This window comes from Erpetoichthys calabaricus, chromosome 2 (genome assembly GCF_900747795.2).
Source record: "Erpetoichthys calabaricus chromosome 2, fErpCal1.3, whole genome shotgun sequence".
Classification (NCBI taxonomy): Eukaryota; Metazoa; Chordata; class Cladistia; order Polypteriformes; family Polypteridae; genus Erpetoichthys; species Erpetoichthys calabaricus.
The window spans coordinates 276,659,027-276,674,442 of NC_041395.2; the positions used below are offsets into that span (position 1 = coordinate 276,659,027).

At 36.2% G+C, this 15,416-nt stretch overlaps 1 protein-coding gene across 4 annotated transcripts in view; it reads right to left on the reverse strand.

The window, feature by feature from the left end:
- LOC114647068 (adenosine kinase-like) overlaps positions 1–15,416 on the reverse strand; it is a 594,211-nt gene that overhangs the window by 108,168 nt on the left and 470,627 nt on the right. The window lies entirely within an intron of this gene.

The window sequence follows — 15,416 nt, forward strand, 5'->3', positions numbered from 1 at the left end:
TTGTCCACATATTAGGGTATTCCAACAAAGGAAATGGATATGGAGGGGTAAACAGTATTGAGTAATCGCAAGACATTTATATGTGCAGGAATTTGTTTTCTGTTTCTGTGCATTTTTGCTGTTGTTAGCAGCCTAGGTGATGTAATTTTATATTAAGACATTTTCAAGGTTCAAGAGGTTCCTAAAAATGAAAAGGTAGCAAGGAGCCGACCCACACCACCACACTACATGACTGAAAGGATTCCTCCAACTCGGTAAGATTATATAAGTGAAGTCGGTGGCTTAAAATTGCTGAAATAGTTGTGTGACAGGGTCTTTAGTTATAAGTCTATAAGTCACTTGCTTATATCTGGGAAGGAAACCAAAGTACATGGAGAAATTCCCATACAACACAGTAAGAAGACACAAACAGACTGTGATTGGGCCACAATTTGAGCTCTGTTTACTTTCCTGGTTATAATGTGGCAAACTTAAAGCAATTACGGCTCAGTACACACAGTACATATAATGTAATTTAGTACATTTAAATGTAATTCTTTACTAGTATTAGTGATAAAGGTACAAAAATATGCAGTTGTTTTTTGTGTTATTAGTATTAACATCAAAATTCAGCCTCTCAGTAGCAGTTATAGTTTATTCATAAATTTGACTAAGAAGCAAACTGTAAAATCATTTTGGGAGGTGATATGGCTATGAACAGAAGATCAGCTATTATAAATTTGCCTATTTTATTTCACTAAATGAATTAAAAAGTTAAGATGAAAAATGACTACTGGGATTTTTTTTTGCCAAATTGTCCGAAATACACGACTGGTCAAAAGTTTTAAAACACCTCAGTTTTTATGGAAATACATGCAGGTTGATGTCTTAATGTTTCATGAAATCAAGCCATAGAACCAATAATGGCAAACAACGTCTGCTGTCAACAGGGGACTTTGTGTTGCAGGCTTGATAGAGCGAGTGGCACTTCCTCCTCCATGTTTGACAGTTGGTCTTACACACTGAGGAACCATCCTTTCACTAATTGGGCGGTGTACCAACGCCCTGCATGATGAACTAAAGACTTCAAATTTACATTTATCAGTCCATAGAACTTTCTTCCTGTCTGCAGTAGTTCACATCCATTATATCCAGGTCCTATTCTGTCCTTTTAGGAAAGGAACTTCTTACTGCCACTCGCCCAGTCAAGCCTGAAGCACAAAGTCTCCTCTTCACAGTAGAAATTGAGACTTGCTTTATTCAACCACTTTTGAGCTATGCTTGAAGCTGTTGTGCTGTAAGGTGCCGATCACACAAGCCTTCAGAAACTTGTCTTCTGATTGGGTGTTGACTTTGGGTCTGCCAGATCTCTTCCTATCAGAGTTCCTTCCAGTTTCCAAATGTCTTTGGATTGTGTAGGATGCCATACTCGCTGATATTTTGATTTTTTTTTTTTGCAATTTCTCTAAATGAAAGGCTTATACTGTACTTCTAAGGGTAATAATGCTCTGTCTCTGTTCATTTGTTAATTGCCATTTTCTTGCCATCATCACTAGAATTTACAACTTTTTAATGGTATAATATTATCCACATAGTACTTCAGAGGGTGTAGTAACACAGTCTATTCTACCTCTGCTTTAAGATGGACAGAGGATTTAAGTAATTAACAGAGGTTGGGACACCTGTGCAAATTGTTTGTTTCAACTTGCAAGGCTTAATTTACTTTAATTGCTGCAAAAGATCAGTAGGCTGTAACCTATTAGATGTTTACTAAACAAGGCCCATTTGTAATATTCTGATATTTCCTTTTTATCAGTTTTTGCAAACCTAAACTTTAAATTTAAACCTAAGTTTACTGCTTACCTTTTCACCATTTTGGTCATTCATTGCATTTCAACTGATTACATTTGAAGAAAAACTGGAAAAACTAAGGAGTTTTAAAACCTTTGACTGGTAGTATATATAAGCTGGACCACAAAGTGTTTATTCTGGGTGTGCCAAGTCTGAACTATCAGATGGTTGACTGCTGTCACTAAACGTGCCAAATGCTACATGAAGAACTACTGTAGTCTCTCTTCTTGTGACCACTTTCAATTGGGTGGCTTTGAAAACTCTAAATACTGTAGCAAGCAGGGCATATCATTGTACAACATTTATGAAAATTCTTTTGAAATACAACACATGGAGAAATGAACACAGCGACAAAACCAAGATTCAGATCTAGTCCTGTGGAGGTGCTATAAGGTGGCAATAATCAACAGCATTAATATTATTTATATGTTTGCAAGTGTGTTTTCTCTCCAGGTACATACTTCTGTTTATCATCCATATCCCACAGTGGTATATTTTAGATTGACTGTCGACTCTAAATTGGCCTGGTATAAATATGTGAAATGCCATTCAACATAGATCACACACATGGCCACATTCACACACTGTCCCAAAAACACTTACACTGGGCTAATTTAGAGTTGCCAGTTAAACTAGCACACATATTTTGTGGTGTAAGAGGAAACTGGAACATGTAGAGAAATGAAAATAACATTTTTATCAATGCAGGGAAAATGAACATTAATAATACATACAAAATGGGCTGACCTACTAAAAGCAACCTTTAAAGAAGGATTTAGATGTTTATGTTGATACAATATGAAGTCCCCAAGAAATAAGCAGAAGCAATTCAAAGGCAAACAGAAGTTAAATTATATTGTAGAATCTTTAATATATCAAAGGATTTAATGCTGAGCCTTTTTAATACACTAGTACTAGTATTACCACATCTTGATTACTGTGTGCAGTTCTGGCCATTAAGCAAAATAAAAGACATAGCATCACTAGAAGCCATGCAAAGATAAGTGACTAAGGGTATCTCTGGATTAAAGGACATTTCATGTTCTAAATGTCTAAGGGAATTAAAAGAAATATCAACATGGAGACTTAATCAGGTGTGTAATATTTTAAAATTATTGACAGAGATCATTCAGCAGAAATCCGTGAATAAAACAGAGAATCATATTTTCAGATACTAGTGGAGAGGAGTGGGTTTTGAGATGAAAGGCAGGGATCACGTTTTTCACACAAAGTTTTTGTCAGACTCAAAATCATTTTGAAACATGCAGCTGACAAAAACTTATCCATTAGTCCAATAAGCCTGGTGGACTGAATGGTTTCCTCTTCTTGTGGTCTTATTGAGTTGTCAAGGAATCAAGCTCAGATTCTTTGAGATGTGCACTGCACTACTGAGCTACACAAATCTTAAGTGACAATTAATGAACAAATAAATAAATGATTAATACAAAACGTATAAGGCCCATGTGACTCAACAAATATGAAATTTATTCATAATTGTAATATGTGTCGGATGGTATGAGGTCCATTACCTAGTGGCAACTTTACATACATTGATAAACTGCAAAATTTATAATTAGAACAATCATGTCTGAACCATAAAAAAAACTGAAAAAAAAAATTAAACTGAATTTTTACTGTTGCACATCTTGTTGAACAAAATCATTAAAAAATTCTTTGCATTACTTATTGTTTCAAGACATTAAGCTTGCAATCTGACCTGAAGTCTGCAGAAGGTGCAGTGGCACGTAACTTTTTACACAATTGCCTGCTGTGTAGTCAAAACATTTAACAGAGTAGGAATAAAGGCTACAAAATTAAAACACAAGCACAAAAATTAGTTCATTAAAAAATCCTTTCTAAGGCTTGACAAGATGTGATGAAACACAGGGCGCCAATTGAAGCTATTAAATATGACTTCTTTTCATCAGAATCTTTTCTTTCTCTAATTACCACAGATTCAAAAAGATAAATAAAAGGATCAGGCACTGCCAGCAAATGCTGATTTAGGAGACACTGTCATGTACTGTATACAACATCAAATGAAATATTTCTTATGGAGGTTATGATCTCACTAGTACAGAAGAAATATAAGATATGCAGTTAAAATTTATTTTGAATCCTCCATTAGACAATCTACCAGCATGAAGTACACAGCTTTTGAGAGCACAAAGCTGGCTTCTGACAGGGTCCTCACTCAAATCACGTTCACCCACACGCTAGCTCAGAACACATGTACTTAGGTACTCCCACACGCGCAGGGTGATAAATAACTACGACTTTCATCCTCTAGTTAACTGTTTCTGGCAGGCTCAAACATAAATAATTTTTACCACAAACAGAAAGAACAGAACATAAATGATCAGTTGGATGATTATCTGCTTACAGCTAATGTACGATTGCTCAATATATGAGAGAGCACAAAGATAATACAAAAGGGAATTCTAACATCAGTTACAATTTAAAAACAAAGCATGGTTCAAATCTTTTAAGGTGGTCCACATTCAGAAAGAATAGGATCAGAGACTAAAAAGAGGTTTGGAGAACTTAAACTGCTGAAAAGGAAGCATGAGAAAACAGCACTTCATGCTAAGGAAAGGGGTAGATTAAAGATACTAATGACTAGAGTCGAATAAATCTCAGAAAAGGAGAGGAACAATGGTGAAAAAACTAGAAACAGAGAACACAGAATTGCTTACTTAAATATTTGACTACACTTCTTTTAATAGTTTTTATTGCAATGGGTGCTACATAATAATTACCTGACTTGAACTGAATGAGGAAAGTGGGCTAGTGCTTAGAAGAGAGGGTTTGGGTCTAGGTTGTGTTGGGTTCCTCTGGGGGGTCAGTGCATGAGTTGCAGGACACAGCAATTAAATACCAGTACAGTATTAGAAGTATTCAAATATTCAATCACTTATATTGCAGGTCTTTATTCTACTTCTACTTAAGTCGCACTCAATGCTTTATCCAGCTTCTTGTTTCCCAAACAATATATGTTATATATATATATATATATATATATATATATATATATATATATATATATATATATCTACACACACATATCTCTCTATTATAAAAAAATATTCTGGAGAGAAACAGTATAGGGCGTCGAGATGTGATCTTTACGTTAAGATCACGGAAGACAGTTAAAAGACCCGCGAGGACCTTAAACATGAGACATTGTGCCAAGAGATTGACACAGAACTGTCTCGCAATGACATAGAACATGAGATTCTTGCAAGACACGCCCTGCTTGCAATCAATATCAAATAAGACAACAGGACAACAAAACATTCAGTCTTGTGAAGGATTTGAGCACACACAGATCCAGGGTCTCAGCGCATATAAAGCGTTTAAGGACAATACGTTATAAATAAAACGTAGACTAAGCAAAGAAGAAAACAACGCGGAGAAAAGAGACTCAAAAGCGTTGGAGAGAAAAAAGAGCAAAAAAGAAAAAATAATCTAGGTGCAAATTCAGAAAATAAGGAAAGTAATTATCAGCTCGTAACAAGTGGAACTGAAACAAAGCACATCCAATCGGGCTCAGAATTAAAAGACAGAGTAAAAGACAAAGTAGAACTTCATAAACACGTTCACAAACGTTGGCGCTATACACATGCAGAGCAGATTATGAAAGCAGTGGAAGTTGAAAGGCTCCAAAAAAAAAAAACGTATGCACGATACAAATGTTGAGAAAGTTAAAGAATATGAAAGTAGGAAAATTAGAAAGTATAAAAAAAAAGAAAGTAAAGATCGCAGTAGCGTAAACAAATGGAGATTATTACTCAAAAAAGGGAAAATAATCACCATGGACCAGGTGTCATTGAAAAAAAAAAGCAGGACAAAGCGAGGTCAGAAATAAAAGACAGTAGAAAACAAAGTAAAACGTCATAAATCGGTTACAAAACAAAGGGGCCAAACACATCCAGAGCAGGTTAGAGATAATGAAAACTGGAATTCAAAAGACTAAAAAAAAACGTAGGCGCGAAACACATGCAGAGCAAGATATAGAATATAAAAGCAGAAAAAAACGACAGTGTCAAAAAAAGAAAGTAAACATCGCATTAGCGCAAAAAAAAGAGGAATTATTACTCGGAGAAATAACTAAAAGGCGAATAGACATTGAATATATAGCCACCGGTGATATGTCAGAAGTATGTAAATATTGTAAGGCTTTGAAGTTTAAGTTGGAGAATTTCAAAAACGTGGTTTACCTCACATGCATTTATTGGTTACTTTGCAAAAAAAAATTATTAACTGCTGCTGATGTAGATCGCTTTGTCTGTGTTGAAATTCCAAACAGAGAAACCTATCCTGAATTATGGTACAAAGTCATTAAACACATGTCTCACTGACCACATTTAAAAGATTCAGCATATTGGGACTCGAAAGATTCCAAATATTGTTTTTACATAAGTTCTGAAATAAAAGTGAAACTAATGAAATAGCAGCAATTCAAAGAAAAAAAAAATCTTAAAAGTGTGTATTCAGAAAACCAAACACAGCGGTTGGCGAGCGAAGTGAGCAGGGGGCGAAGCCCCCTAGTATTATCTAAAAATATAGATTTGTTTATACACACATACAATATATATATATGAAGAAACATCTGTAGATAGTTCTTCTATATCACAGCTCAAGGTGTCTGGGTTCAAATCCCAGCCAAGTCAGTGGGTGGAATTTTCACTGTGGTTTTTTACCCAAGTAATTCTGCTCCAAATACCTCACCACATTGCAATCCTGTCATCAAGATCAATTAATTTGACCACTCTAAATTGACCCAGTGTTAATGAGAGAATGTGTACTTTCTGCTCCTGTCTTGCATACAATGCTTTAAATCACCTTGGGTTAGTTTTCACAAATTGTCATGTCGTACAAAAATCTAATCAAATAACCTGTGACTAGAAAGACACCATCATATTATTGTACAAAGTATCATATATGTGGCTGCTCAAGATCTCTTTCTTATTCTTATTTGTCTATCTATCAAATTAATATACAACGAACACCAGCCATGACAATATTAATATTATATAAACATATTTGTGTGTGTGCGTGTGCATATATATTCCACATTACTTACATACAGGCCTCCTACAAGTGTTCAGTAGACTACCCAAGGTCTCACACATGGTCATCTTTCTGTTGTATTTTATTTAAACTTAATTTTTAGAAATAGTTTATAATAGGTAGTTATTTCAAAACCACTTTGATTCTGTACTTCTTAAAAGACTTTCATGTGCATCCATAGCTACCTCTTACAACAGGGATTTTAACCAAAATATTGAAGATATTGTTTACAATCTTTGCTGTATATTTTATCTCTTGAAAGTATTATATGCCAAATAAGATCACAATTTATTATGAGGTACTTTCCTTTGGCATTTATAGGCAGACAACATAAACGTTCAGACTGAAACTCTAAGCAGGCATGGAATTTAACAGGGGTACAGGCTGTTGCTTGAGAAATTACTGCAGTTGCAATGAAGGCTGAAAAAAATAAGAGTTCAGAAACCTTGATTGTTGAATGTCACCAGTCAGGTATTTCACATACTGGGACAAGAGATTAATGTTCAATATTAAAATGTCCAGAAGCACAATGTGAGGACAAGGAAATGACTTTCACTACTCAAGCTTTAGTGTGAAACGCCTCTTAGGCAAATATTTGACTATCTCTATGGAATGATGAAACAAACACCGCTAGGATGTTAACATGATAATTAGCCCTAATCATGTGTAAAATAGGTAAATACATTTTTTTCCTTCGGACAGCTGACAGGTGCCGCTTGAGCATCTGTTTATTAGAATTTGCACATCTAAAATTCAAATGCCAATTTGCAGTGGGAAAGCATTAATAGACATGAAATGTTAAAATAATAATCTCAAAGAGGAATGATTATTAAAAAACCCAAAGATTTCAGTCTAGTTTACATACCTTGAAATTATGAAGATGTTATAAAAATAAAAGCTAGCTATCCATTTGAAAACCTAATAGTGCAGCAACACACACTAACAATTTGACTCAGGGGAATATCAAATCTGCAGCTAGCAGAAAATATTGATAACTGTGTCTTTAAGGAATCATATGCTGCTATGCCCAATCTTCACATTTGTTAAATGGCTGGCCTATTGAATTTTCAATTACAAAACACTTGTCCTATTATAATTTCTCAGTTTAGTTCACATAAATAACCTCCTCCTCAGTACAGAGCTATTCAATAAAATTGTATAACACTGAAAAATGAGGAGTGCGGCTACATGGCAGAGGTTTATAATGTCAAAGATGAGTATGAGAAAGGTGCAATGGTAAGGCAGGGAAAAATGGCCTACAGGAAATTCAATTCTTTGGAGCTGCTCAGAATTGCACTGACAAACGAACTGCTTTAAATCATTTAATGACCTTGTGGCCATACTAGAGACCTCCTCAACAGAAAAAAGCACATTTACTTAAAATTATCTGAACCACAGAGGAATTATTCATTGCTTACATAACATCAATCAGAGAGATTCATTGTATCCCAATTAATCTTGTCATTTATGTACATTGTCTCAGTTACCGTAATGCAAATTCATGAGTAATAACTTAAATAATTCTCATTGTACAGTTTATCTTGTGTTGTGCAAATGACAAGCAAATTGGGTGTAATTTCTTTGGCTAATTCATTGCCATCTGGTTTCAGTAATAATGATTCCTCACACTTGCTTAATTAACTGTGGCTATTATACAAATTCCATTTTTGAAACATTATGCCACAAGTTCATGTATTGCATTTAAAGGACAACAAACAAGAACTCAATTCGATCTCTGCCTAACCATATTATTATACACATGCAAATGAAAGGTGTCTTGTAAGACACTAAAAATCTTATATAGGGCTCTACAAAATCAGATGTGATTTGTTAATGTAGACAGTAGGCTATATGCCCCCATTATTAAATCCATCAATTTCATTAATGTATTTATCCCGCTTAATCCTGTGAAGTTTTATCGGGAGGCAGAGTCTATACTTGTAGCAACAGATACCAGGCATGTTGGAAAAATACAGAACTGGCATTTAACTTCACACACATTTATAGACTATAGCAAGAAACCAGTGCATCCAGAAGAAACAAACATGAAGGAAAGATGAAGGAATAGGTAGAATGGACATACTCCTGACATGTCAAGAATCATAACCAAAAAACGAAAAAAAAAAAAATCACATTTGAAAAACCTGCTGTATACAAATTTCCATGCAATATATCTCTCTATATATAAAAGGAAGTCCTGGAATGGAAAGCAAATGCAAGGCTACATGATACATGATAATCTCGAAAGACATTTAAAAGACCCACGAGACCAAGGAGACTTGCCACGGTGCGTCTCGTGGGGACCATAAACATGAGACTTGGTGCCAAGAGATTGTCCCAGGGCCGTAGCAAAAAGGACAGCGGCTGTACAGGCTTTAAAAAGATCGAAGGGTAACGCTACAGCAGCTACCCCAAACGAACGCGAGCAGCATTATACATCCTGCAAGAAAGAATTCAAACACACCCGGGGCCAGAAATAAAAGACAGGTATTGCTTTTACAAAGTCACGCGAGACCAGGCAGTGAGCCATCATTTAAAACAAGTCAACAGACCTCTAAGCTAGCAGTTGTTGGATTGCTTTTGGCAGGCAAGCATCATGTCCTCCGAGCTCTTAAAACAACGACATGCGACAGGCAGAAGAGGCAGCTAGCAAGCAGCAAAAAGACAGCAAATGATCCAAAGTCATATCCTTAGCGTACGTTCAGCCGCAACACTATTCACAACACAAGCAGTATTATACGTCTGGGAAGAAAGAGATGTAACCATGCGCGAGGCAGGAAATAAAGAAACAAGTATTGTTTTTACAAAAGTTTTTAAAGTAAATGTGAAAATAATGCATATGTAACAATTCACAAGAAAATAACAATCTCTTTAAATTGTAGATTGCCTGCCTAAGGTAAAGTCATCCCTGATGAATGGGAACGTGGGAATGAGGGGTCCTTTCATCGGATTGGAGCTATTTCAGATGTGGAATGGCAAAACGGGGGAGGTAGCTTGATGAATGAGGTCTCCAGGACTTAAAACAAATCCAAATCATATTATGTGATATCATCTAATGTGAAATTCTACTCCGTACTTCTAGAATTTTTATTTTTATATTGTATTGAGGATTTATTCTATTCTATGTATTATACTGTACGGCTCAGAATTAAAAGAAAATGAGTAAATTGGCAAACTAGAACTTCATAAAGACGTTTACGCTAAACACATGCAGAGCAGGTTAGAGCCTATGAAACCAGTGAAATTAGAAATTCTCAAAAAAAAAAAACGGTGCTATACATATGTGGAGAAAGTTAAAGGATATGAAATTAGGAAAATTAGAAAATATAAAAAAAGAAAGTAAAGATCGCAGTAGCGCAAACAAACAAACTGCCTCATTTAACTATGCACCAGTTTAACTTTGGTTTTGCACAATAATTACTACACTATTGCACCTTAACACTTAATTCTACTTTATTCACATAATTTTACTTATTTATTATGTTCTACTATACTGTTATCTTTCAATCTATGACTTTTTGTTAATTTAACTGATATTCTTCTAACTTTGCACAGTATTTGATAAGCAGATCAGGTTGCATTTCACTGCGTGTTGTCCTGTATAACTATGCATGTGACAAATAAAGAATCTTGAGAATTTCAAAAATGGAGTTTACCGCACATGCACTTATTGATTACTTTGTTAATGTATATATATTTATCTGTCTGCTTATTTAAAAAGCTACATTTACCCCAGGAGTCAAAAACGTTCTGTCTCGCCCTTGTACAAAAACCTAGACAAAAGCTGGGGTATCACCTTGGTAACCCCATGTACCTTTGGAACTGTGAGAGGAAAATAGCACGACTTTACAGACAGGAGTCCAATGCAGAACTCTACTTACTTTGTTACTTTGTAAAAAAAAAATAATTAAATGCTGATGATATAGATCGTTTTGTCTATGCTGAAATTCCAAACAGAAACCTATCCTGACCTCATTAAAAAGATTCAGCATATTGGGACTTGCAAGATTACAAATATTGTTTTTACAGAAGTTCTGAAATAAAAGTAAAACTAATGAAATAGCAACAATTCAAAGAAAAAAAAATCTTAAAATTGTGTATCCGGAAAACCAAATACGGGGGTTGGAGAGCGAAGCGAGCAGGGGGCGAAGCCCCCTAGTCTTTATAAATCACAATCATCTTGGAAATGGGAGTTCATGAACATTCTGCTTGGTTACTGCCCTGAAACAATCATACATGGACTATGCCAATCAACCTCATATATGCAATCACAATGCTGTACAACTTCATTGACTGGTACAGCAGCCCCCCTCCTGACGCACTGAAACCTTGCCATCTACATTCAAGAGTAACTGGCTGTGCTCCACAACTGACTGTGGAGTGATATCTAGCACATAAGTTGATAAATATTTTGTATGTCTTTTATTTGTAAGCTAGACAAAGCAAATGTAACATTAGTGTTTCACAAGGCATGTTTTACTTCATTGATGATGGTGTTTACCAAACCAAACCCCCTCCGAATCTTTAGGACTGGCTCAGGATGTGAAATTTATGGCAGGGGGATGGAGCATGTATCAAATCAGTTTGTCAAAGGTGACTTTGTTTAGACTTAAGATTTACAGCTTACAAGCTATCACCCACAGGAAAGCCATAAACTGTCTAAACAAAGCAATTGAAGGATGAGTTGTACCTGAGCACTTTCATTGGTAAATGGCCCAGGAAGGAACAGGTAAACTAATTCTGTTGGCCTGAAGTATGGCAGTTTATGATTGGTTTTGAATCGGAGGCCATTCTGTACCACAATGCCCCACTGGCTTATAGTTTGTGACGAGAATGGTATACAGTTGGTCCATATGCCTTTAATTGTCTCTCATCATCTGACCATGAAGATAATACCATGATGAAGACAACTCTATCTTGACATGTGGCCTGTTTCAATACTCCATTTAAAGGTCATGTCATAGCAAAGGTGACAGCCACCTATGGATGCAAGATACACTGTTACTTAGGCTGTATTGGTATGGCTTGCCAATATTCACGTTGCATTCTGCTTCTCTATTATTTTTTGGACATTTTATCAATAATATATAATTAATTGTGTAACTTAATTCCTGCCTGTTACTTCACTATGTCTAATTGCATAAGGCTACAGATTAAGAAGGGATGAAGTGGTTTGGGGGTTTGTTAGGGATTTAAGACATTTTATTAAGTTCTACACAATAAGGATTATCAAGGGGGAAAGAGCGTTACCATAGGATCTACAAGAAAAAACACCATAGTCATGTATAGCATTGTAGTGCCTCCCCCTCCTCTGTGTTCTGGGAATCAAATGAAAATGTAAGGTGTCAATGTCTGAGAGGGTAGTTGCTATTTCCTGGCATATGAAATGACTTGATTGCTGTTACATTGAAAAATAGGATATAGGCCATATGAAACACTGAGGGTTCAACCACTTACTTACCAATAAACCAGTCACCACATAGAGTGTCATCACGTTTACCAATGCTACTTTGCCTCAGAAAACATGAATCACAGGTTGATCCAGGCCACAGAGCCAACACGTTTGTCAGTCTCAACTTGACATCACAGATTGTTTCTGTGTTAATGGAATGTAACTGCCTAGAGTTAACAAAAGCAGCGTCACTCTTGATAGATGCCTCTCTAGGGATTGGAGGTACTATGGAGCGAGCGAGAAGGAAGACGAGAGAACAACGGACCCGGAGCGGTCTGGCTGATACCGCTCATGGCAGCCAATGCAGGGGTCAGATTGCTGAGAACCTCTGCTGCTGGAGTCTCATCCAGCTGAGGGAGCAATGGGTGAGTTTGGGAGATGAAGAGGGTATTGTGCAGGGTTTGTCTATGAGCGGATGGAACACTGACCCAATGACTGTTGTTTTTTTTCTCATTTTAAGTCTTGCTTTTAAACTCACAGTTTTTCACTGTTTTAACTTCACTGTTTATTTGTTTATTTATTGGAAATTGTGCTCTGCACTTTGGACACTATTTTGTTTGGACTGCTTTAATAAAAGCACCAAGGCACTTTGCACTTACCCCTTGCTATGTTTGTGTGATGTGTCCTCATCTGCTGGTTAATCCCTCGGGTACTTTACCAGTGGTAGCGGGTTCAAGAGGCTCCCGGGAGGCAACCGGTAGCTTGGAGCGGACCCGCATCATGACATGGAGTGTTGGCTGAAATATTCCTGACCTCTCGGCCAGTTATCTGAGAAGTGACACAGAACACAGGTAGCCTACATAAACTGATGAAAACCAAAACGGTTCTTCAGTGCAAATGTGCAGCACTGGTCCTTTTAAAAGGGAACAAAAATAAAGTCTGTACATCATAATTATCACTTTTGAGGTGTAATATGTTAATAATGTCAATGAACTACTAATAACAGCTTAGTGATATTAATTATTATAGATGTGAGTCGTTATTTAGCTGACTGGGCTGAATCTCTCTGTTTTTTTTATGGCATGGTCAATTCCCAGTTTCTCTGAAATGTTGTGTACAGATGGGTCAGAGTTGTCATAAATATATGCAAGTTCTCTCATCAAGTTTTCATTTATAAATCCTGACGTTTGCGAGGAAAGCTGCATATACACATCTCAAGTCTATTTTTGTGCGTATGCAAACTCTAGAAATTTGACCCCTGGAACTATGATGTAGCACTTTGAAATGCTGTGCCACCCTAACAATAAAATAAATGTTGCAAAATAGAGTGTTCACATTCAAAGAGACTGTACAGCAGCATTAATACTATACCTTTATAATCAGATTAAACTATGAGGTACTTGTACATATAAATTATGTCTGAACAATGCAAAATTTCAAGCATTCATAGATATCATAAACCTTTTTTATTTTGATCTACATGCATCTTAATCATTTGTATGTAGAAGAATGGGCTGGATATGCAGATGGCTACTTTAACTTCTTGTGTCACATGGATGCATTCAAACACTGGTGCCTAATACCTGTCATAACACAGCTAGTGTAGACACAAAAGTACAAGCTGGAAGCATGTTTGTGCCTGTGTTGATGTTGGTGATTTTGAAGTTGCAGCACAGCCCTGGACACATATCCTGTTCAGATAATTCAGTGGATCACAAGAGAACTGTGGACTTACTTGAAACAGCTAGAAGCAATCACATGGCCATAAATAAAGACTTGTGCAACATCACTCAGCACATTGCTGACAAAGCCTAGGAATGTGATATTTAGTGACTTATTGTGCTCAGGATGATCTTCTCATCATAGAAGAGGAATGTGGCATGTGACTATAGTGCCCTGAATGTGGTCAGCAGTGCTAGGAAATAGGGAAGCCAAGAAGCTGAAGAATGTGCTTAAGTACAAGCCAAATGCAACAACCTGTGAGCCTTTCGACAGAACAATTTTACATGGTGCCTTACTTCAAAGTACTTTATTATTTGATGTTTTCTCAATGAAGGATTTGACTGCTTCAGAAGTATCTGTCTTGTAATTACTTACAATTCCTTCCATTTTCTCTAGAAGCAGCACAGCACAATGAGGAGTGTTTTTATGATATGCTTTAAACAGAAGCTGGCCTTTAAGTGTGCAATTAGTGAATGCCGAGGGTGCCAGTACAAAGGATTGCCTCCAGAGAAAAAGCTATTTTCTCAGCCATTTTTATGATTTTCATAAATACTTCAGCTGTAGGTACATAGTGGTGGGATGGCATTCAATGGACGGTCAACAATTATTTTCTCAGCTAGAAGCAGAACACATTTTATACAATAAATCAGGCACAGCAGTCCCTGTTGAATATTTTTGGACATAATGGGAGAATGCTTAGTTGGGCAAGCTTCATCAGTGTCTGAAAAATAATAAAAAGGGGAAAAATAAAAAGGTTTCAGAAATTTAAAAAAACTTTATCAGCCCTTTTACTTTCAGAAGCCAAAGCATGCTCCAGCTTGACTTTATACCCATATCAACATAGGTGTGGCTTGTTATTGTGACTTGACACTTCTCTCAAAGAAAGTTACCTAAACCCTGACAGCGAACTTTAACCTCACGTCAAATAACTTACCAACATCTCAACACCTGCCGAAAAGAAAGCCACCTTTGAATGCCAGAGTATTAACAACAAAGCACAGCTCCTAAAATTACAGCCTTTCTCGCTCTAAGGGTTGTACATATTATCGCAACAATTAAACAAAATTGAGGCTGCAGATGCTGTTGTTATGAAGTAAGGTATTTGAACCAAACAAAACATTTCTTGGAATTAACAGAAAGCAAAAGTAAGAAAACAGAACTTTTCTATTTTAGTACTTGCATACAGCAGTTAATAGGAAGTAAAGAGATCAAGACATTTGCACTTTGATAACGGGTAGAGAGTTCCTGGAAAAGTAGATATTGACAATGACATTTTTGACACCCAGCGGTTATTTTTTTAAATCAGACAGGGCCTTACTTAAGTCTAAAGCCCAAATTACATTTTATTGTCATTTAAAACACCACAAAAACAAGCAGGATATTTTTTTATCAGTCTTTG